A 20837-nucleotide genomic window follows, 5' to 3' on the forward strand; every position below is an offset into this window, starting at 1 on the left:
TGCAAGGACAGGACCAGAGGGAAAGACATACAAAGTTTAGAAGACAAGCGAGAAAATTATTTGGTTGATTGGCTATTGCTTAAAGCCTTGGTGGCTATGCTGGTTGTCCCTAGCATTTTGATTTTGTAACCTTGAGGCATTCATGGGCTTAGATTTTGGTTTATTTATGTAGGCTCCATGGCATTAGAGTCACATCAGTCTAATGGCCTCCCTGTCTAATTAATTAAACAGTTCTTTCTGTGGATTCTGCACTGTGTCCATGATTTTTCTCATGGTACATTAGATGTCGTCAAGGATTTCATGGATGTGATTTAAGAAGTTAAAGAACTCCCTAAAAATGCAGTCAGGGTTGTGAATATGTTTTCTCTGGGAAGCAGATAGAAAAATGTATTCTAAGTGTCCCTGATTCATAAAAGATAATGATCCATTGCTCTGAGCAAGCTTCCTGGGCAATCCAATGACACCTAAATTGGCATATGCAACTCTCCACTCAACGTCTCTTTGGACATTAAGGTGGCAGCTGAGCTTTACCCCCAAACCTGCTCTACTTCCTCTATTTTCTACCTCAATGATTGGCACCCTCATCCATCCAGCTGCCCAGGTCCAAAGCCTCACTGCCATATAGAATTCCTCCTTTTCTTTAGCCTAGATACTCAATCGCTAATTCTGTTTAGTTGTATGTATTTATTTTCATGTCTCTCCAATCCTTGCTGCTAAAGCCACCCTTATTTCCAGTCAGAATTACTGAGCCAGTCCCCTGGTTGACCTCCTCCTATTACTTAGTTCTCTGTGATCCATTTCTTTTCCCATTGAGGGTATGTTTTGCTGAAAGGTTATGGGGAAATCCAGCCCATGCCCTACTATGGGGCTTTATTAGTCCAGAAGAGACTGTGTCTAAATGACTGTCTAGAGATGAAATCTTAAAAAAAAAAAAAAAAAAACTACTACAGTTGATGTGTGCTATCAAGCAGATCCTGGCCTCATGAGAGCCAGGGTGATGACAAGCTTGCTTTTAAACTCCTCAAAGCCCACTGCCCGCCAAATGAAGTCCACATTTTTCATATGGTTCACAGGGCTTCTCCTGCTCTAACCCCTCTTCTATTTGATCATCTTATCACTTCTCCCAGGGTTTGGTTTAGGCTCTGCCCAATTCTCAACCTCATCCCAAGTCCTGTGTGCCTGCAAGCCCCAGATGTCAGGCACATGTGCAGCTCCCTGCTGCCCCACCTGTCCCCCAAATCCCATGATGGTAATGGCGAATACTTGTTAAGGCTGAGTTGGGCTGAGCGCTTTGCTTTAATTATTTCCTTATCCTCACAACATCCATATAGGAAAAGTACCTTTTTTTGGATAAGGAAACTAAGACATAGAAGTTAAGTAACTTGCACAAAGCCACATGGGAAATAGTGATGGAGCCCTGGAAAGATCCAGGCAGTTGGCCTTCAGAGTACATGTCATAACCACTTCTCTAGCCTTACTGAAATGGCATTTCTTCCAGGAAGCACCTCAGATCCCTCATTTCTAGGTAAGGCACTTTTCACATTGCTGCCTCCGGATGCTGTACTCACCCTATTACATCATCATTGTTGGTTTTCTTACCAGTCCCCTGACCAGAATGTTAACTCCATGAGAGAAAGCAGTTGTTCAAAAATGTCATTAGTAAGGTGGCATTCACACTGCCTTGCCAGGGACCCATATTAAGAAATATACCCAGGGTGGGACACCTGTGTGGCTCAGCGGTTGAGCGTCTGCCTTTGGCCCAGGGCATGAACCTGGAGGCCCAGGATCGAGTCCCACATCGGGCTCCATGCATGGAGCCTGCTTCTCTCTTCTCTTGCTGCCTATGTCTCTGCCCACCCCCCTCTCTCTCTCTGTCTCTCTGTTTGTCTCTCATGAATAAATAAATAAAATCTTTAAAAAATGAAAGAAAGAAAGAAACAAACAAACAAACAAACCCAGGGCATCTGGGTGGCTCAGTCCCTCAAATGTCTGCTTTCTGCTGGGGTCATAATCCCAGGACCTTGGTATCAAGCCCCAAGTTGGGCTCTCTGCTTAGTGGGAAGCCTGCTTCACCCTCTCCCTCTGCCTCCCTCTTCCTTTCCCTTTGCCTTCTGCTCCCCCTGCTTGTGCACACGTGCTCTCTCTCTTTCTCTCTAAGTCAAATAAATAAATAATTTTTTTTAAAAAAAAAAAATATATACCCAATATAGAGGTGGGTGCCTTGAGGACTCAGTTGGTAGAGCATGCGATTGTTGATCTTAGGGTTGTTAAGTTTGAGCCCTACACTGGGTATAGAGATTACTTAATCTTCCAAAAAAAAAAAAAAAGAAGAATAAATATAAACACTATAAAATTAAAAAAAAAAAATAAAAAATTTAACTCCCCTCCCAAAAAAAGAGAAAGAAATATAAGTAACATATCCAGATAAATATTAATAGCTAAAATTTTCAGGAAAAAATTAGCCATTGTGCAATGCACTCTGATATTATCTACAGGGTTTGTTTTTTTTTTTTTAAGATTTTATTTATTTATTAATTCATAAGACACACACACACACACAGAGAGAGAGAGAGAGAGGGAGAGACACAGGCAGAAGGAGAAGCAGACTCCACACAGGGATCCCAATGTGGGACTCCATCCCTGGTCTCCAGGATCAGGCCCTGGGATGAAGGTAGCACTAAACCCACTGAGCCACCCGGGCTGCTCTCTACAGGGTTTTTAAAAATATTATATTTATTTATTCATGTGAGACACAGAGAGAGAGAGAGGGAGAGACACAGGCAGAGGGAGAATAGGCTTGCCCGAGGGAGCCCAATGCAGGACTGGATCCCGGACCGAGGGATCACACCCTGAACTGAAGGAAAATGCTCAACCGCTGAGCCACCCTGGTGTACCAGTTTATTTTATTTTATTTTTTAAGATTGTATTTATTAAAAAAAATTTTTAAAAAGATTGTATTTATTTATTCATGAGAAATACAGAGAGAGGCGGAGACACAGTGAGAAGGAGAAGCAGGCTTCATGCAGTGAGCCTGATGTGGGACCCAATCCCAGGACCTGGGATCACGACCTGAGCCAAAGGAAGATGCCCAACCACTGAGCCAGCCAGGTGTCCCCAGTTTTTTTTTTCAATCCGACACACAAAATTTATTTCGATTTTCTTAATGAGTTAAAACAAAGGTTGAAAAACACTCACCTAGGGCCCTTGGGTAATTCAATTGGTTAAGCCTCTGCCTTGGGCTCCTAACATGATCCCGGGGGCCTGGCATGTCCCCACATCAGGCTCCCTGCTCTGCAAGGAGCTGGCTTCTCCTTCTGCCCCTCCCCCATTCATTCTCTTTCTCAAATTAATAAATAAAATCTTAAGAAAAAAGAAAAACCCACCTCGTGCATTGCCTGGAACAAAGTTAGGACACCATAATATCTGTTTAGTCATTTGTTTGATTGTTAAATCAATGGGCACGTATATTTCCTACTCATCTATATAGTAAGTCACATTTAGTCAAAGAATGAGTGCATCCGTTTTTCAAGGTTGTTTTGGTTTTTGTTCTTTCTACCTCAACCTTAAAATTCGTTAATTCTGCTACTGCTTTTGAAACAGCAAAAATAAACTTGGAGCTCCTGAATCTCAACAGAGGTTAAAGAGGTTAATCCTAAGGGTAAAGGTCAAGAGCAACATCTTTTCTATTATCTTCCAACCCTTTACAACAAGAATAACTTTTAAAAATTGTTATCTAAGGATGCGAGGCTTACAAAACATTGTTATCCAAAGTAATACAAATGACCCCACCAATCCTTATCAAGGGCTAATTTCTACCCTTGGAGGAAAGGAGGACTACTTTTTGTTTTCTTTGCTCTAGGCCCAGACATTCAGCGTAACGTTTTAGATAAAATAAACGACTTAAAATAGCATTAATATTTTATTTCCCTTGCCTTCAGAAAAAACTAAAAGATTCACACACAAGCTGTTATCCAGAAGAGAGATTGTTCATAAACATTTGAATTGCCATTCAAGTAATTTCTTAGTCATAATGTACAAAATATCAAATATGACATTTTATCATGAAATATTATTTTATCTTTCATCTAATTTTTATTTCCAAAGTTATTTGGGCAGCCCCAGTGGCTCGGTGGTTTAGCGCCGCCTTCAGCCCAGGGCATGATCCTGGAGACCTGGGATGGAGTCCCGCGTCGGGCTCCCTGCATGGAGCCTGCTTCTCCCTCTGCCTGTCTCTGCCTCTCTCGCTCTGTGTCTCTCATGAATAAATAAAATAAAATCTTAAAAAGAAAAAAGTTATTCAATTCTGTGTTATTTATCCTATCTAAAATACATAATTGACTGTTGCTTTCTTTCTTTCTTTCTTTCTTTTTCTTTCTTTCTTTCTTTCTTATTTTAAAAAGATTTTATTTATCTATCCATCAGAGACACAGGGAGAGGCAGAGACATAGGCAGAGGGAGAAGCAGGCTTCCCACGGGGAGCCCGACATGGGACTTGATCCCACGACCCCAGGATCACGACCTGAGCCAAAGGCAGATGCTCGACCACTGAGCTACCTAGGCGTCCCAGCAAGTCTATAGTGTATAAAAACCTATAATATGCATATTCCTTGACCCAATAATTCCATTTCTAGAAAGTTGTTCTGTAGAATTACTTGAAGTGCCCAAAGATATTTCTACTTATTTATTCAACAAGTAATATTTACTTATTTATTATATTTATTGAGTAGTGACTGTCTTACCCCACTAGAATGTAAGTTGTTTGAGGCCAGGGATTTTTATCTGTTTAGCTCACTCGTACATCCCAAATGTGTAAAACAATGCCTGACACAAATATCCATTGAAGAGATTAATGAAATTATTTGTATGTTAAAAAATACATGCTTGTGAAGGATGTATTTTTGAAAGTCAAGGAGACTGCGAGTGTGAGAGAGAGAGCACAAGTTGGAGAGTAAAATGGAATGGTAAGAATACACTTTAATGAGAGAGTGAGGAATGTGTAGAGACTTGGAGGTGAGAAAGTCAGACATGGGGACATCTAGTGAAAGTTTTCCTGGCAGAGGGAGCTGTGAGCACATAAAAAATTTAGAATAGCACCAGTGGAGGAGAGGGAAGATTTTTCTCTCTCTTTTTCTCTCTCTCTCTCTCTCTCTCTCTCTCTCTCTCTCTCTCTCTCTCTCTCTCACACACACACACACACACACACACACACACACAAATTGGAGTAGCAGTCAAATCACTGTGCTGGAGCCAAGTGAGCAAGGGACAAAATTAGTAGATGAGGCAACTGGGATAGGATCTTGTAGACAATGACTTTTCCTTTGAGTAAAACAGCCACTTGAGGGTTTATGAGCAGATGAATGAATGAGTTAACTGACCTTTTTAAAGAATTTGGCTGATGGGGGATTCCTGGGTGGTGCAGTAGTTTAGCGCCTGCCTTTGGCCCGGGGCACGATCCTGGAGGCCCGGGATCGAATCCCACATCGGGTTCCCGGTGCATGGAGCCTGTCTCCATCTGCCTGTGTCTCTGCCTCTCTCTCTCTCTCTGTGTGTGACTATCATAAATAAAAAAAAAAGAATTTGGCTGATGTAGGGTGCCTGGGTGGCTCAGTCAGTTGACTGGTTCAGCATCCAACTCTTGATTTTGTCTCAGGTCACGATCTCAGAGTTGTGGGTTGGAGCCACCTGTCTGGCTCACCACTCAAGCAGGGAGTCTGCTTGAAATTCAATCTCCCTCTCCCTCTGCCCCTCCGACCTCTCATGTACATGCATTCTTTCTTTTTTCTCTCTCTCAAATAAATAAACAAAATCTTTTTTAAAAAATGATTTATTTATTTATTCATGAGAGAGACAGAGACAAAGGCAGAGGAGAAGTAGGCTCCATGTGGGGAGCCCGATACGAGACTCAAATCCCAGGACTCCAGGACCATGCCCTGGGCCGAAGGCAGGTGCTCAACTGCTGAGCCACCCAGGGGTCCCTAAATAAATCTTAAAGAAAATAATCTGGGGATCCCTGGGTGGTGCAGTGGTTTGGCACCTGCCTTTGGTTCAGGGCGCGATCCTGGAGACCTGGGGTCAAATCCCACGTCGGGCTCCCGGTGCATGGAGCCTGCTTCTCCCTCTGCCTATATCTCTGTCTCTCTCTCTGTGTGTGTGACTATCATAAATAAATTTAAAAAAATTAAAAAAAAGAAAATAATTTGGCTGATGTGTTGAGAACAGACTGGTGGGAATGGGGATAGGCCAAGATTGGAGGCAGAGATCAATTCAAAGGTTACAGTAGAGAAGAAATAACAGTGTCTCAGATTAGAGTGGCTGCCATGGAGTACAGATTCTGAAAATATTTTGAAAATCGAGCCAGGAGAATTTCCTGATGAACTGAATATGGGGTATGAGAAAATGTAGTCAAGGAATTCTAAGGGTTTGCAGAGGGGTAGGGTACATAGAGCAGAAATTCCAGTTTGAATAACATAAAATTTTACAATGAATTTTAGACACCCAAGAGGAGATGAGTAGATAGCTTAGTAAAATGGTTCTGAAAGAAAGAGACGATCTGAGCATACAAAACGTCATCAGGATATATATATATATATATATATATATATATATATATATATATATATATATATATGTTTGAAGCCATAGCTTAGATGAGATCAAGGTGGTGAATGCAATTAGAGAAGAAAAGAGACCTGAGACCCAAGGTTGGGATACCCCAACTATAAAAGATCAGTGGGAAGAGGAAGCAGAAAAGGAGCTTGGGAATGAATGACCAGTGAGATAGGTGGTAAACCAAGAGAGAGAGCACACTATCCTGGAAGCCAGGTAAGGGTAGGAAGTGGGAGAAAGTGATCAACTGGGTGAAAAGCTGCTGAGGGATAAAGTCAGATGAAAGTCAACAACTCAGTATTAGATTTGGTTGGTGCCCTGGACAAGAGCAGCATTGTAAAATGAAAGAATAAAACAGGGTGCCCGGCTGGCTTAGTTGGTGAGCATGTGACTTTTGATCTGTGGTCATGAGTTCAAGCCCCATTTTGGGTTTAAAAAAAGAAATAATAAGACAGCAAATATACTGAATTATTTCAAGAAGTTTTCGGCAAGGGGCACTTGGGTGGTTCAGTGGTTAAGTGTCTGCCTTTGGCTCAGATCGTGATCCTAGGGTCCTGGGATTGAGTCCTGCATTAGGCTCCCCATGCTTCTCCCTCTGCCTATGTCTCTGCCTCTCTCTGTGTGTCTCTCATGAACAAATAAAGTTAAAAATAAATAAATACTTCTCCCTCTGCCTGTGTCTCTGCCTCTCTCTGTGTGTGTCTCTCATGAATAAATAAATTAAAAATCAATCAATCAATTAATTTTTAAAAATGCTGAATAGTAAGAAAGTGGTGCCTGGGTGGCACAGTCAGATAAGTGTTGGACTCTTGGTCTTGGTTCAGGTTGTGATCGCCAGGTTGTCAAGTGAGCCACAGGTTGGGCTCTATGTTCAGAGAGGAGTCTGCTTGGGATTCTCCCTCCCTCTCCTTCTGTTCTGGTGTATAACTCACTTCAAACAAACAGACAAATCAAAAAAATCAAACAAAATGAAAGGTCAGATTCTTTCCAAAAATATATTGTTAGTGTGTTGGCTTTGGAGGTGCCCTCAACAAATTCTTATTCTGCCTGTTTGGGTAATCCCTTATAGCCTGTGCTCTTTCCTCTTTTCTCTAAAAATTGCAGGAGAGATGTCTAAGGTGAGCAGGGTGTGGGTTGTTGTAAGTGGTATGGAAAATCTTAAACTATTTTTTTAATTAATTTATTTATTTATGATAGTCACAGAGAGAGTGAGAGTGGCAGAGACAGAGGCAGAGGGAGAAGCAGGCTCCATGCACCGGGAGCCCGATGTGGGATTCGATCCCGGATCTCCAGGATCGCGCTTGCTGGGCCAAAGGCAGGCGCCAAACCGCTGCACCACCCAGGGATCCCAAGATAAGGAGCTGTTAACAATGGCCCAACTGGGCCTGGATTTGGGGCCCAACACTTATTATAAGCCAGGACCGAACTGCAGTTGGCTCCGTCCCTGGTTCAGGAGCCTCACGGGTGGGGCCAGTCCATCCCTAAACCAGCTAAAATGCTCCTATTACAGTCAGTACCATGGCCTCGAGGTGTCGTCCACTTCAACCTGCTGGATGTGGCTAAGGATTGGAATAACAACCCCAGGAAGAACTTAGGTTTGTTGCTAGAGATACTGGTGAAAGGAAACAGAGACTATGGGGTGAATTTTCAGCTTCAGGACACCTGTGCCGAACTGAGACAGTCCTTCATGCTTCTTCCTGCTGGTGGTGACTCTCAACCCTGAGCAGTGCCACCCTTCATCCCGGAAAAGGAGGGAAGCCATCCTTTTCCCTAAGGCTTCTTGCCAGAACCTCTGCCATCGTCACCAGCTATTCATCAACTTCCAGGACTTAGGTTGGCACAAGTGGATTATTGCTCCCAAAGGGTTCATGGCAAACTACTGCCATGGAGATTGTCCTTTCTCACTGACCACCTCCTCAACAGCTCCAATTATGCGTTCCTGCAAGCCCTGATGCATGCAGTTGACCCCGAGATCCCCCAGGCTGTCTGTATCCCCACCAAGCTGTCCCCCATTTCCATGCTCTATCAGGACAATGATGACAATGTCATTTTACGTCATTATGAAGACATGGTGGTTGACGAATGTGGATGTGGGTAGGCTGTTAGAAATAGAAGGAGTGCCCTTACAGTAAATCTAATAAAATTAGAAACTTGGTTTATGACTTCTTGGATTTAAAATAACAATATATTTATGTTTAAAATTTGTCTTCTTGGAAAATCCATCATGATTAATGATCTCCCTAATTACATACACACACATGGACACACACACACATTCAGCCCTAATGATCTGTCATGATGTAAATAGGGAGATATTAAGTATAATTTATGCTAATAAATTAGGAACTGTCTTCCTAGAAAAAAAATAACAGAGTCATGATGCACTTGACAGTATGTTAGACTCTAGATAGGAGACTGGCATTTATTGGTGGCCTATTATGGGCAGGCATTATCCTGTGTGTTACCTATAAACATCATTACAGGATGTTTCTTGAGATAGGCCTTATTATTTATACTTCATAGATATTGAAGGTGAATAACAAATTTCCCTAAAGTCATCAACTTTCCCTGGCAGATCTCACAGGCTAACAACGTTACTTTTTTTTTTAACAATGTTACTTTAAAAAAATTATTTTTATGAGCACCTGGGTAGCTCAGTTGGTTAAGTAGTAGACTCTTGATTTTGACTCAGGTCATGATCTCAGGATCCTGGGATTGAGCCCAGAGTCGGAATCAGGTTCCACGCTCAGGGGGAGTATACTTGAAGATTCTGTCTCCCTCTTCCTCCGCCCCTCCCCCTGCTCACGTACACACACTCTCAAATAAATAAATCTTTAAAAAAATTATTTTGAGACAATACAAAATAATAAGAAAAATATTATCAAAACTGTACCTGATATCTACATTTCCTTCTGGTCCTTTATTGTTATATATGATTATTTTTAAAAGATTTTATTTATTTATTCATGAGAGACACAGAGAGAGACAGAGATACAGGCAGAGGGAGAAGCAGGCTCCTCACAGGGAGCCTGATGTGGGACTTGATCACCGGACCCAGGAACATGCCCTTTGCCAAAGGCAGATGCTCAACTGCTGAGCCACCCAGGTGTCCCGTTATATATGATTTTTATAGCTCAGATCACACTGTACATATAATTTTTTTAAAGATTTTATTTATTTATTCATAGAGACACAGAGAGAGAGAGAAGCAGAGACACAGGCAGAGGGAGAAGCAGGCCCCATTCAGAGAGCCCGACGTGGTACTCGATCCAGGGTCTCCAGGATCATGCCCTGGGCTGCAGGCGGTGGTAAACCGCTGAGCCACCGGGGCTGCCCAATTTAGTCCCTTTTTTAATGCCATTTGTCACTATCTTATGTCAACTTCACCACTCTCACCTGGATTATTGCCACAACTTTTAACTGAATTGTGGTTTTATTTTTAATTTTTTAAAAATGTCAATTATTACAATTTAACTATATTACAAATACACATATAGATGCCCACATAATATTCCCAGTCTCTTTTCCCATTCTCGTAATGAAACCACCATCCTGAAGTTGATATATTTTTTAAATATTTATTTATTTATTTATTTATTTATTTATTTATTTATTTATTTATTTATTTATTTATTTATTTCAGAGAGAGAGAGAGAGAGAGAAGCATGAGCATGGGGAAGGACAGAAGGAGAAGCAGAGTCCCCGCTGAGCAGGGAAGCTGAGGTGGTACTCAATCCCAGGACCCTGGGATCATGATCTGAGCTGAAGGCAGATGCTTAACTAACTAAGCCACCCAGGCACCCCACTGAAGCTGATATGTCTTTCCCATTCTACAATTTGAATACATGTATTTGAAATCATAAATAGATAAATCATTGCTGCATAAATATGTAAACTTTATAGAAACAATATTGGAGTATATTTTTCTACAACATTATTTCCCTCTACTATTTCACGTATAATTAATTTTTCCCCCTCTGCTGAGTCATAATCCATTACATGTATATTTCACAATAGATTTATCGATTATTGAACACTGGAGGCATTCAAACAAACTGCTACAATCATTTCAATAGGATGGACACAAAGTCTCCTTGCAATCTCCTTGTCCAGCTGGGACTTCCTTGTAGCACAGCAGTGAAGGGGTAATTATAAGGAGAAGGGACTACAGAGCTTGGAGCAACTCTGAATGCATATCCTTGAACACAAACAGAACTGATCGATAAAAAGCACCTTGTCAAATGCCGTTTGAACCAGGAACACCTTTAAGATTTTTCCATATTTACGGGAGTTAGAAGTAATGTCACCCAACTTGTCACTGAGGTATTTCTGCTGGGGGCATCATGCACCTGCTGCCCCTATCCACCTCAGCCTCGATACTGTATTAAATCACTGAATATGAAACACAGAAACACAAACAATAGTTTTGGATTTGTTTCTTTAAAAATGACATCTGTATTAAAAGTCTTAAAATGGGGGATCCCTGGGTGGCGCAGCGGTTTGGCGCCTGCCTTTGGCCCAGGGCGCGATCCTGGAGACCCGGGATCGAATCCCACATCGGGCTCCCGGTGCATGGAGCCTGCTTCTCCCTCTGCCTGTGTCTCTGCCTCTCTCTCTCTCTCTGTGACTATCATAAATAAATAAAAATTAAAAAAAAAAAAGTCTTAAAATGGAGAGACAATGATTAAACGCGTGTCTGGAATTAAAAATTACAATTAGTGAGAATTCTCTTGGTACATCACAACAGGAAAATTTTGTTCTTTGCTTCTGGAGGAACACCCTAGAACAGATAACCAAAAAAAAAATTTAAAAATAATACAAAGGGGAGCTAAATACCTGAACATTTGAACAAAATGAAGCCAGATAAAAAAGAAAGAAGGGGGGGAAAAAAAAAAAACAAACAAACAAAAAAACAACCAAAACCATTGCAAGACATGGAAATTACATTTTAGAGGCTGGAAATAATAAAGAAATTCACCAAACAACAGGCCCTATGGTCCTGGCTCCTTCAGGAAGATTACAGAAAGGAAACTAGGAAGTGGTTTGGGGAATAGCAGATTCTGGGTTATGGTGGGAAGTTCACAGGTTGGCACCGGCTGGAACAGCTGAGTTTTGAAGGCACTCTGCAGACACAGGGGTGCTGGGGCCCTGAATCACATTTTTGAAGTCTTTGTACTGTATTTTAAAGAGCTAGTCATCAAAACCTGTCACTGCCAACCAAAAAGAAAAGCTAAACTTAAAAACAAAACAAAAAAAAAAAAAAAAAAAAAAAACCCAAAGAAACACACACACACACACACACACACAGTACACACAAAAATGTGCAGATCTGTAACATTTATTTTCACAGCTGATAAAAAAATACTACCGTCCTCCCCCAGACTCCCCTTTGATACAGTAGGTAAACAAAATAGATTTTTTTCCCCACAAATATCAGCAGACACTTTCTGGCACCCCACACTGCATTGGCATCAGTGTTTACAGTCCCAGTTCAGATGTGCATACTTCAGATTGGATACACTGTAACAAGAATCCAACTTTGCATAGACATCCTTAGAATCACAATCAGTCACAGGGTTGCCCTTCCAAGCTGGCAGAAAAGGAACCCGATCTTTAATTTCCAGCTCCTCCTGGAAAAAAAAAAAAAAAAAAAAAAAAAAAAAAAGCCAACACAAAAGTTTCTTCCCTTCCTCCTGTCCTGCTCCTTCATTTGGTTCTCCCGGACTTCCTTCCATGTGGAACTACAAAAAGGGGTGGTTGGAGGCAAAAGAAAAAAAAAAAAAAAGGAAAAATTGCCCCCCCTTTCTACCTCCCCACCCCATTTATTTATTTATTTATTTATTTATTTATTTATTTATTTATTTATTTATTTTTTATTTTATTTTATTTTTCTTTTTTTGCAGGCTGAAACTTTGGCCGTGTCGAGCTGCCCACACAGCGCCCTAACGGCTCCTTACACGGGGAGTGGGGTGGAAAAATCCGCGTCTCCCGGGGTCGACGAGCAGCGTGCATGCAGCAGGAGCCGCACCGCCCCGGGCTGCACCGGGGCTGCACGGGGCTGCACCGGGGCTCGGAGGGGGGAGGGTCGGCGGAGGTCGGCGGGGGTCGGGAGCCGGGCGGTGCAGCCCAGCCGGGCCCCCAGCACCCCCCCCCCCCCCCCCCGCCCCGGGGCCGAGGCACAGCGGCCCCGAGGTCCGCGCGAGCGCAGCGCATCCCCGGGGGGGGGCGGGGCGGGGGCGCATGGCTCCCGCGCGCGGGCGGCTCAGAGGATCACGCAGGCCGAGCAGCAGCCCTCGTCGCCGTTGGGCTGCGCCGCGTAGTTCATCTGCCGCACGATCTCCGCGAACAGCTCGTCCACCGAGGCTTTGTTTTTGGCCGACGTCTCCATGAAGGGGCAGCTCCACTCCTCGGCCAGGGCCTTGCCCTCGCCGTACGACACCTCGCGCTTGCCCTCCAGGTCCACCTTGTTGCCCACCAGGATCATGGGCACGCGCGTACCGCTTGACGCGGATGATCTGGTCCCGCATGCGCTTGATGTCCTGGAAGCTCTGCTGGTTGACCAGGCTGTAGACGAGGATGAAGCCCTGGGCGTTCTTGATGTCCACAGGTCCGCATGGACGCGAACTGCTCGGTGCCCGCCGTGTCCAGGATCTCCAGCACCGACGGCGACGAGTCCACCTCGATCTCCGTGCGGTAGAAGTCCTCGATGGTGGGGTCGTACTTCTCGATGAAGGAGCCGGTCACGAACTGCACGGTGAGCGCCGACTTGCCCACGCCGCCCGAGCCCAGCACCACCACCTGGTACTCTCTCATGGCTCCGCCGGCGCCCTCGCCGCGCCCGCCGCGGCCCCGTCGGGGGTGCGCCGCGCGGGAGCCTGGGCTCGTCGGCTGCACGACCTGCCCCCGGGCTCAGCCTGGCGGCGGCGGCGGCAGCGGCGGCGGCGGCGCAGGAGGACAATGCCGGCGGCCGGTGCCCGGCGGCGCGGCGGCGGCGGCGGCGGGCTGCCGGGGGGCTGCTGCTACGTGCGCGGCCCGGGCCGCGTGTGCCATGGGGCCCTGCAGAGCGTGCGCCCACCGCCGCGGCCCCAGCGCGCTCTCCCCGCAGCCTCCGCGGGGCGACGGCTTCCTCGCCGCGCGCGCGCAGCCCGGCCCCCCCCGCAGGCGAGCATGCCCAGTGCGCTGACGGCCGCTCCGCGCGCCCGCCGCCACCCCGGGTTTTCCGGGGGCCCAACGGGGCGGGGCCGCGCGCAGGGGCGGGGCCGGGGCGGGGCCTCCCGTGGGCGGCATGCCGGGGGCTCGGGGGGCGGGCACGGGGGCGGGGCCGGGGCGGGGCCTCCCTGGAGCGGCCTGTGAGGGGCTCGGGTCGGCACGAGGGGCAGGACCTCATGCGGGGGCGGGGCTTGGCCGCGCTGGGGCGGGGCGAGGGCGGAGCCTCCCAGGAGCGGCCTGCGAGGGGCTCGGGCTGGGCTGGGGGGCGGGGCTGCTCGGGGGGGGGGCGGGGCCGGGGGCGGGGGGGGCCTCCCGGGACCTGCGAGGGGCCCAGGGCCGGGCGCGGGGTGAGCAGCGCGCGTGGGTGTGCACGGGGGCGGCGGGTGCAGCGGGGCGGTGGCGCCGCGGCGTGGGCTGCGCGCGCTCGGCCGCTCCCGTTGTCCTGGGCGCCGGGAGACCCCGAGGGCGTGGGAGCGGCGCGCGGGGCACCTGTGTCCCTCTCCCCACGGCGCGGCCCCCGACACGCTCCCCCCCCCCCCGGCCGTCCCGCACAAAGGAGCCAGGCGGGGGCTCCGGCCCGCCGAGGGAGCCTCCCAGAAGCGCAGAGGCCGGGCCGACCCCCAGCCGCACGGCCGCGGCGGCACCGGCAGCGAGCCCGGGCATGCTCAGTGGGCGGAACAGGTTTTCGGGCTTAGAAATAGGAAGCTGGGGCCCCGCGCGCAGCCACCGCGCGGCTCACATTACCCTCTCCGGCCTCGGGCCCCATTGGCCCCGCCGCGCCCGTGTCGCGCCCCCTGGTCGGGCCCCATTGGCTGCCGCCGAGGCTCCCGCACTTGCGGCGGCTTCATTGGCGGAGAAGTAGCCTCGGCTCGCGATTGGCGCCTGCGGAGCTCGAGCGGGGGCGGAGAGCGCAGCTGTTCTTTCCCCGCTGCTCCCCGCCCCCTCCTCCCGCTGCCCCGACCTAGTCGTTCTGGGAGCCCGGGGTGCAAAAAAAAGAGGAGTTGAGGCGGAGAGCTCGGCGCTAAATATAGTGCATCGCCGGTGCTGCGGGGCGAGCCTGGCTGCGCAGCGCCCGGAGGCCGCGGGCGCCCTGCGGAGTTTGCAAAGTGCGCGGCTGGGCGGGAAGTGGGGGGACGGGGGTGTGCAAGGGGGCCACCCGGAGTGCGTGCGCCGCCCGCTCCTGGGGCGGGGGCGGGGATGCCCAGGCTTGTCCTTCTGCAGGCGTCTGGGTTTGGGGCGGGCCGCCTGCACGTCGGGCTGGGCTCGCGGCCGCGGCCGGGGCGGGGGCGCTGCTGCTCGACCTGCCCCAGCCTCCCTGCCTCCTCGCCCGGGGCCCGGTCCCGGGACCTGTCGGAGGGCCCGCGTGTGCACGAGCCCCGGGCCCGGGGGTGGGGGGTGGGCAGGGGGGGCGAGAGCTGCGTCAACCCCCAGCTCCGAGTCTGCACTTTTTTTTTTTTTTTTTTTTTTGCAAGCCAAGGCTACTCGCGCTCGGCGTGCGCATCGGACGAGACGCGCCCCGCTGCGTGGCGAGCGCTGGGTTTGGGCCCCGGGTCCGGCCACGCTCGCGGGCTGACCTGCCCCGAGCCGCGGAGGCGCAGCCCCGAGTCCCCACCCCCCGCGGGACGTGGGTGCAGCCGCCGCCTGGGGGAGGGGGAGGGGGGGAGGGGGTGCTGGGGGTGCCCGCCCCGCCCTCACGGTGGAGCGCAGAGAACGTGTTTTTTAACCTTCACTATCAGAGAGCCCGCCTCGAACTCTGTGCTTATGTAATTCTCCAGGAAAAAAAAAAGAAAAGAAAAAGAAAAAAGCACCGCACCTGTCAGGCACACCCACCTCCTGCAGCCGAGAACCCCCGCAGCACTGACCCAGCGCTGAATGTCTGCAGAAGGTCCCGCACGGCTCCGCGCCGCCTCACAGGCCTTGCTACACCTGTTTTAAAGAGGAAGAAACTGAGGTCCTGGGATGTTGGGTGACTTGCCTGCGATTTCCCAGCGGGTGAGTGGCCGGGCTAGGACCCCGGCCTCCGTGTTGGGCTGCAGAAGCTGGCGTGTGCCTCTCAGGCCCTACTGTCTCCTCTCGGGGATGTCCCCAGGTTGTACTCTTGCTTAGGGTCAGCCTTGGGGGCGTGAGGTCAGACTGTCTCCACCCCAAGGGAGAGGGACCTCTGCCCACCGCCCCGGGGCTCTCCCCTGGTGATGCACCTTCCCGCAGGGTCAAGGAAGCTGAACCCGCTTCTAGGCCAGGCTCCAGGGAGTCAGAATTCTGGAATCCTCTGCCCAAATAGTACCCAGACCCTCCTCCTCCAGGACTTGCTTGGACTTTTGAACTCAGTCCTGTGTCCAGGGATGGCTGTTTGTTGGGCTGAGGTGTGCACTCCCAGGTGCTGTGGGCTCCCAGTGGGTGCAGGAAGGGTCCTCCATGGAGTCAGCTTTGCTTCCCTTCCCCTTTCCAGCCTCCTCCTTGGAAGAGTCCCGAATTCCTGATTCACACCCTGCAGGTCCTTGTAAGGAGGTATTTGTCAGGGTGAGAGGATACATCGATCCTATTTTGTTAACAGTTTGCTATCTTGATTTATAACTTAAGTATTTAGAGTAATGCCATGTGGGCCTTTCTTTGTCCTCTTGCCCACAAATACTAGGAAGGGTCCTGAGTCTGACATAATAGAAAATACTTTGTCCTTACAGGTCTGGTGTCTCGTCTCAAGAACTGGGTATCAGTTATTATCTGAGACCTTGGGCGAGTCCCTTGAGCTCTCTTGACTCTAGTTTCCCCGTCTATAAAATGATGATAATAAAATTTGCCCTATGTACGTACCTAGCTACATGAGGAACCTTGGAGAGAATCTAGTGACCAAACCCCTCATTTTGCCTCAGAGAGAAGGGAGCAAAATTAGAACCCTGGTGTCCTGGCTGCACTTTACATGGTGCCAGCCTGTCCTCAGGGAAAATAATTGACAGATAATGGATGGAAACATGCTTTTAAAGCTGCAGAGCCCCATGAATGCATGGCAGTTACTACTCTGACCCAGCTAGCCTCACAGCCTGGTCTAGAAGATTCCCTCCTCAGGACCTCAGGTCGTCACGTGGATCGGTATTACTGAATCTTGGTACCAGTACCAGAAAGATGCCACAGTGTGAATACTGTCTATTAGGGATTTAAAAAGTTCCATCATTATATTTAAATATGCTTCCCTTATAGAAATAAAGACACTGATTTTAAATGCTAATTAGTAGATAATTGCAATTTTATTCTGTAAAAGGATATAAGAATATTACCCTACAATAAAATTTATTGAATTATTTTTGTGGTGACAAAAACCCAAGAAATATTAACATTAACTCATACAGAAATGGTTTAGAAATTGCTCAGCAGGTTTGAGAATCAATTGGAATAAAACAGGTTTTTTTTTTTTTTTTTTTTTATTTTTAGAAGACCATTCTAACTGATCAATGTCCAGAAAAAACAAAAACAATTTTTTCCAGTTTTACTGAGATACAATTGACATTTACCAATTGTTTGTTATTTTGAATGTCATTGGTAAATTATATGGGATATCACATAGTTATCACAAAATGAGCTTGATCTATATGTATTGACCTCAAGGGATGCCCATGTTTCTGAGTGGGAAAACTAACAGAGAAATGAGTATTTTATGATCTTATGTTTACAACAGAAGATTAAAAAAATTAGATATAATTCCTAGATGGGATCTAGGAAAAGACAGGGTGAAGAAAGGAAAAACGCTTTAGCCAAATGGAAAAAATGGCACAATGTTAGGAAGAAGTTCTACCTATTATATTACTTCTTATGTGCATATTGACAAGAGTAGAAGGTATAAAATGAACACATGGAGAAAGCACACTGGCACGTTTAAAGCTCTGAACTCTTCTGTACTTTGAAAACTCCAGCTTAACTTGATTTTACCCAATATTTCTCAAACTTATTTCACCGTAGCTTTTTTTTTTAAAATCAAATAACATTTAATATCCAGTTGAAGGGCACACTGTGAAAATGCTGCTCTGAAAAGTGGTGATTATGTGATGATACGTCCCCTCTATGCCCACATTCCAATGTGAATCCCCTAGTAGGCATCTGTTAATATTTCTTAGCTTATAAACTTGCAGTTACCTTTCAGCTTCCTAATGACTCCCAACCCTAAAACAGGCCATGCAATAGTTGTTTCAAGCAACAGCAGTGCAGACTTGGGGTAAAGGGCACAGCTTGGGTTACTTAACCTTCTCTAAGTTTCAGTTTCTTCATCTGTACAATGGGAATGATAATCCCTTGGTTTTGTTGTAAGGACTCAATAATGTAGCACATGTAATTCTCCTGACACAAAGGAAGTGGCCAGAAAGTAACAGCAATTACTGTTGAGACCTGTGTTTCCTGTCTCCCTGGTTGTATTTTCAACAACTTCTTGGATAAGGAATCAGAGAAAGCCATCATCAATACTCCCCCAGCTACGTTCTCCACAACCAGTTTTATTGGCTAGACATTACATGAAAGGGAATACACTAAGTAGCTGGGTTGGAAATCTCACTGTGATGGGATCATTAGCAGTATTTATTTTATTGATCACCCTGTGGCAAAGACTGCAGTTTGCTGCCTAGTATCTGTTATCCCTGTCTCCTTAGTAAAATAATCCCAGTTTTATTCTGGATGGCAATGTACCCAGCTAGATGACCACACTGCCTTACTTCTGCAGCATCGTAGCCTTATAGCAATGTGGAACTGTTGGGACTTCCTTGAGGACACCTAAAAAGAACTGGTTCGTCTGGGAGAAATCTCTGTTTTGCTTTCCCCTCCCTACTGGGTAACAGAAATGCTTATGCAAACACTGGAACTCCAACAATACTATAGGATGAGATAATCTTATAAATAAAAGCCACCTGCTAGGATAGTATAACAAGTTCACAAACCCTATGCCCTTTTTTTACAATGGAGCTGCCATATCAGCTCTGTTATGCCCATCTCTGGATGTCTCTTACACAAAGGAGAAATAATCTGTAGTATCTAGGCTGTTCTTATTTTGGGGTTCTTGTTATATGCGGCTGTAACTAATGTAGCTGATATATTACCACTTCCTGAAGTCCTGAAGTTTAAAGGCTGTTCAGGAACAAGGAAGAGGTTTAAAAAAATTACGCTGAAATGTGTTAAATATTTTCTGAGAAGAGTTATACAAAATTAAAAATTATGATATCAACCACAATAATTCATGGCACAATTTTGGCAAAATCGTTGGCTATGCCATAGCAGGGTCTGGGTCAATTTTGCCACAAAGTGTTCTAGAAATGTTCAATTGAGGTCAAGGCTTTCAAGCCAGCTGCAATGGTAATACAGCAGAGGGTAGCAAACGGACAGCCATGTAGGCTGCAAGGGCTGGTGTCCTAATGTTTTCTGAAGCTCCAGGAACTCAAGGCTCAGGAGGAAAAGTAAAAAGGATACGAGACAGTGAGTGAAAAAGATACAAGTAAGAAAGTGAAGGCTTATAGGGGTGAACCAGCTTAAACCTAGGATCAGACTGATTTACTTCCAGCAGCACCCAGGACAGCGACAAGGAATAGATGGAAACTTGGATCCTAGAAAGCAATAAAGGTAACTTTTATTAAGCTAATTGGTTACCATTACCCATCAGAACCTCTGGTATGAGGTTAAGAACACAGATCCCTGGGCTCCAAGCCAGATCTATTTAATTAGAATCTCTGAGAATATATTCTATCAATTTTAAAGTTGTCCAGAAGACTCTGCTGTACAACCAGGCAGAGAATCACTTAGTTCATGTACAGTTTGTCCCTCTTTAATTCTCTTGTTTCAGCCTACAAAAACCACATGAGGCTAACTTGTTTTCTCCATTTTGGAGATTAAAAAAATAGAGCCCAAAGGAATTAATGTAACATCTCGAATAATCCAGAGAAATGTAGCATTGCTTATGGGTTGTTTGCTTCTAGAATCCTTTGCAAGCAGAGTAGGTTATACACAGGTTAATTTATCTGGGCTTATATCAATTTATTAGGTTTTTAGGGGTGAGAGAATCCTGAGTTTGTTGTGGAAATTCAAGTGTAAAAATGCAGTTTTACCAACTTTAGCATTTTTCCAATGGTTTTTAGGTTCTGATGAGGGTTATGAAGAAAGAGAGCATGAAGTAACAAAATTATAGAAGGAGGATCCATTGTTGCATCGTATTTGTTATTGGAAATTACGAGGCAAAGAAATCTCATTTTAATAGAGAGACTGCACTGTCTTACCACTTGCAATCTGCTAAAGAAGAAAGAGTTGCTTATTGGTCAATGTTGATTTTAAAAATACTAAGTGTGGGTTTATCTTTGATTACATACAAATGTGCCAGAGAAAATAAGGCCAATATCATGCAACCTCCAAATGGGCCTATGAGAATAATTACACTTACAAAATATATAATGGATAGCTGTAACTAAGGATGGACAGTGTTGAGAAAGAGGTCAGCCGGACAGGGTCAGTTCTCATACACTCCACTGAGGCAATTATAAATAGTTTTCCATTTCCTGTAAGGGGTACAGTGCCCAAGTGTGTCAGTTTTGTTCATCAGAGAGATCTGCTCCAACACGTCAGTAATAAAACCTCTCTTGATCTGAAGACTAATATTTCAATTGCCTGAAAGTTTCAACTCCTATTGAGTTATATTTTAACAATTTTTATAGTCTCTTTAGTAATCTACTGATACATAGGTACTTTGCTCACCATGAAGAACAGGCTATGAGTGAAGCTGTAGATCTGTCTCTGCCATTTCTGAGAGCCTGGAATGGCCGTCACCATTCAGCAGGAAGCCCAACACACACACCTAGTCTTCCCAAATCCGAGTCATTTCATTTGCAAAGTCAAACATGAGATCAAAGATAAACCCACACTTAGCATTTTTAAAATCAACATTGACCAGTAAGCAATCCTTAGAGCATTATGGACTAGGAGGGGGAAAAATCTATTGAGATGAAAGTTTCTATAAAGAGAAATTCATATATGCAGAATTCTCCTGTGTATGTACACAGTAA

At 46.2% G+C, this 20837-nt stretch overlaps 2 pseudogenes; one reads left to right on the forward strand and one right to left on the reverse strand.

Annotated features, from left to right (window-relative positions):
- LOC129514754 (growth/differentiation factor 3-like) overlaps positions 1-8704 on the forward strand; it is a 43232-nt pseudogene extending 34528 nt beyond the window's left edge.
- A 4135-nt stretch (positions 8705-12839) lies between these two features.
- On the reverse strand, positions 12840-13556 carry LOC129514755 (ras-related protein Rap-2b-like; annotated as a pseudogene).
- Between the last annotated feature and the right edge of the window lie 7281 nt (positions 13557-20837).

The sequence above is a fragment of the Nyctereutes procyonoides genome, unplaced genomic scaffold (genome assembly GCF_905146905.1).
Source record: "Nyctereutes procyonoides isolate TBG_1078 unplaced genomic scaffold, NYPRO_anot_genome, whole genome shotgun sequence".
Lineage (NCBI taxonomy): Eukaryota > Metazoa > Chordata > Mammalia > Carnivora > Canidae > Nyctereutes > Nyctereutes procyonoides.